Source organism: Procambarus clarkii, chromosome 29 (assembly GCF_040958095.1).
Source record: "Procambarus clarkii isolate CNS0578487 chromosome 29, FALCON_Pclarkii_2.0, whole genome shotgun sequence".
In the NCBI taxonomy this organism is placed as follows: domain Eukaryota; kingdom Metazoa; phylum Arthropoda; class Malacostraca; order Decapoda; family Cambaridae; genus Procambarus; species Procambarus clarkii.
Genome location: NC_091178.1, coordinates 43,570,920 through 43,574,778, shown reverse-complemented (window position 1 = coordinate 43,574,778; position 3,859 = coordinate 43,570,920).

The following is a 3,859-nucleotide window of genomic DNA, read 5'->3' as shown; positions in this document are numbered from 1 at the left end:
GTTGGAATAGGAGAAAACTCAGCTAAAATAAACTTTGACTATGCTAGATACAAAACATTTGGGTATATTCGGTGGAAATTGGCTTAAATTAGGTAAAATTTAGGTTGGAAAGGCATAAATTTCGCCAACTATAATCAAATCTGACTTTGGATATGCCAGGAGAGGATGGGTAGGGTTGTCTAGGGCAGGTTGGAATAGGTGAAAACTCAGCTAAATGAGCTTTGGCCGTGCTATGTTCCAAAACATTTTTGGGTATATTTGGTGGAAATTGTCTTAAATTAGGTCAAATTTATATGGGATAACTTAAATTTCGCCTACTTTAACCAAATCTAGGTTTGGATATGCTAGGATAGGTTAGGTGAGGTTGCGTAGGGTAGGATGGTATAGGAGAAAATGTAGGTAAAAAAATGGGCTTTGGCAGTGCTGTGATACAGAACATTTGGATATATTTGGTGGGAATTGACTTAAATTAGTTAGAATTTAGGTGGGATAGCTTAAATTTCGCCGACTTTAACCAAATCTGGGTTTGGATATGCTAGGATAGGTTAGGTAAGGTTGCGTAGGGTAGGATGGAATAGGAGAAAATGTAGGTAAAAATGGGCTTTGGCAGTGCTGTGATATGAAACATTTGGGTATATTTGGTCAAATTTAGGTGGCATAGCATGAATTTCGTCGACTTTAACCAAATCCAGGTTTGGATATGCTAGGTCAGGTTAGGTGAGGTTGTGTAGGGTAGTATGGAATAGGAGAAAATGGGCTTTGGCGATGCTATGATACACAACATTTGGGTATATTTGGTGGAAATTGCCTTAAATTTGGTGAAATTTAGGTGGCATAGCATACATTTCGCCAACTTTTACCAAATCCAGGGTTGGATATGCTAGGTCAGGTTTGGTGAGGTCGTGTAGGGAAGACATATATAATGTCTTAGGGTAATGAACTAGTATGTTTATGAAATAGTGTAAATTTTCCTATTTGGGGTTCGTGCTATATGACAGACTCATATAATGTATGGACAGAGGCGACATAGACTTGTATGTGAGGATATGGGATGCTCATATTTAGTAAGTTTAGCTAGGTAGAATTTAGTCAAATTGCGTAGTATAAGTATATTTTTGATAGATTTAGATGAATTTAAGTTTTAACAGGATGCATTTTGATAAGATACAGCAAATTTGTCTAAAATTATCATAGAAAATACTGACTCCACCTAACCCCACCTGCCCTAACATAACTAAGGCTAGAACAAATAAGTCTGTTAGATGGTTTGAATAAATACATAAATATGGTGGTCTGATTGGAGAGAATGTAACAAGGAAGGTATTAATAAGACATAAAAACAGTGGGCATATGTTAGATGAATAGTTTAGCACTAATAATGTTGATATCTTAATGGAAAAAGAATGTGTTATATATTGAGCTCATTGGAAGTTATAAGAAACATTTTTATATGTGAAATTCTGACTTTTGGGGAGTTGGATAAACTCAGCATATTATAATTAATGTCCTAAATATACCCAGAAAAATATCATGCAAATTGTGTATTGTTTGACCTAGTTGGTTGTGTTTGTACATATATAGCACAATTAATATACTTGTGTATTAATTGTGCAGATTATGTATTTTGCATATGTTGTATGATTATTGAAATTATGTATTGATTATATTTCTATAAATTGTGTATTGTTTTGTGCAAGTTGTCTGTATTAATTGTATATGTTTTTGTATGTGTATTTGCGGAAATTGCATAGTTGGGTATTTAATGAATATGTGCTAGTTATGTATTGTTCATATTTTGGTAAGTTGTGTATTGATTATATTTTTGAGCAAGTTGTGTAAATGTCGCAATTGTATTTGTGTTAATCGTGTATTTATGCTACTTGTGTTTTTTCATATTTGGGGTAGTTATGTATTGTACGTATTTGTGCTAGATATGCATTTGTGCAAGTTGTGTGTAATAAATATGAAAGATGTGTAATATTGTATAAGTTGTGTATTAATTTGCGCATGTTGTGTAATTGCATATGGACGAATTGTTTATTTTTACCTTTGGGTATTGATTGTCATTGTGCAAGCTGAGTAATTATATAGCAAGTTTTCTTGTATTAATTGTGCAAAGATGTAAAATAATTACACAAACTGTGTAATAATTTTTGTGATAATAGTGCATTTATGCACGTTGTGTTTTTAATTTGTTGAAGTGGAACTGGTGCAACTGTATTTGTGTGTGAAAATTGTGTATTTTGTGTAAGCTCTGTAATATGATAAAATAGATCTTTATGGTGTAAGTGTATTTTGGTTTGTGAGACAATGTGTGGGTATTTTGTGAAAATTACGTTTGTGAAATTGTGTAATTTTAGTTAAAGCGCATTTTTGATTGTCTAAATGTATAAGCATTTTGATATATTTGTGCAAAATACCGTACTTTGTGTAAATGTCATACTCTGAGTGTACATGCAATATTGTGTAAATGGTATATTTTTGTTTGCAACTGACATATTTTGTATGAAAATCTCATATTTTTTTATGTGATGGTATATTTTGAGTGTAAATAGTATATTTTGTGCATAAATGGCATATTTGGTGTGTAAATGCAGTATTTTCTGTGTGTATGGCATAAATTACATCTGATTAATGGGGAAATGGTGGCAAAAACTAGGCTATTCTCTATGAATGCATAGGTTTTGAAGTATGTGTAGGTATGCATGATTGTATTTGCGAGTGTTGGTTTAGAAACAAGTAAGCTGATTTGCGTAGCAAGACTAGGATATTTTGAGGTGTAGAAATGATTAGCCTATGAATATAGTGGCTAACATCCAGCTGAGTTGCTAGATGGATGAATTGAGGTGCGACATTTGGATATCTATTTGATGGATGTGAGGACAGTTGACTAGCCTATGAACACAGCCACTAATCCGCTGTACTGCCAGATGTGTGGTAACTACTTGTGGATTATAGTAGAATATCTAGATATAGGGTTTTCATAATTGCTGTTGTGTATAAAACTAGAATAAGAGCTATTTATTAAAACTATTATTGTAAACTAATACTTTAAGTGGGATCCCTTGGTTGTTTTAAGCATAGGGTGGACATGAATGAGATTGGGTGGAAATATATAGGAGCTGCCTCGTATGGGCCAATAGGACCTCTGCAGTTACCTTTATTCTTATAAAACGGACACGTTATGGCCTCAATTCCACTACTTATAGTGTCGCGGAGTATAGTGTCGTGGAGTATAGTGTCGTGAAGTATAGTGTCGTGGAGTATAGTGTCGTGGAGTATAGTGTCGCGGAGTATAGTGTCGTGGTGTATAGTGTCGCGGAGTATAGTGTCGTGGAGTATAGTGTCGTGGAGTATAGTGTCGTGGAGTATAGTGAAGTGGTGTATAGTGTCGCGGAGTATAGTGTCGTGGTGTATAGTGTCGCGGAGTATAGTGTCGTGGTGTATAGTGTCGTGGTGTATAGTGTCGCGGAGTATAGTGTCGTGGTGTATAGTGTCGCGGAGTATAGTGTCGTGGAGTATAGTGTCGTGGAGTATAGTGTCGTGGAGTATAGTGTCGCGGAGTATAGTGTCGTGGTGTATAGTGTCGCGGAGTATAGTGTCGTGGAGTATAGTGTCGTGGAGTATAGTGTCGTGGAGTATAGTGTCGTGGAGTATAGTGAAGTGGTGTATAGTGTCGCGGAGTATAGTGTCGTGGTGTATAGTGTCGCGGAGTATAGTGTCGTGGTGTATAGTGTCGTGGTGTATAGTGTCGCGGAGTATAGTGTCGTGGTGTATAGTGTCGTGGAGTATAGTGAAGTGGTGTATAGTGTCGCGGAGTATAGTGTCGTGGTGTATAGTGTCGCGGAGTATAGTGTCG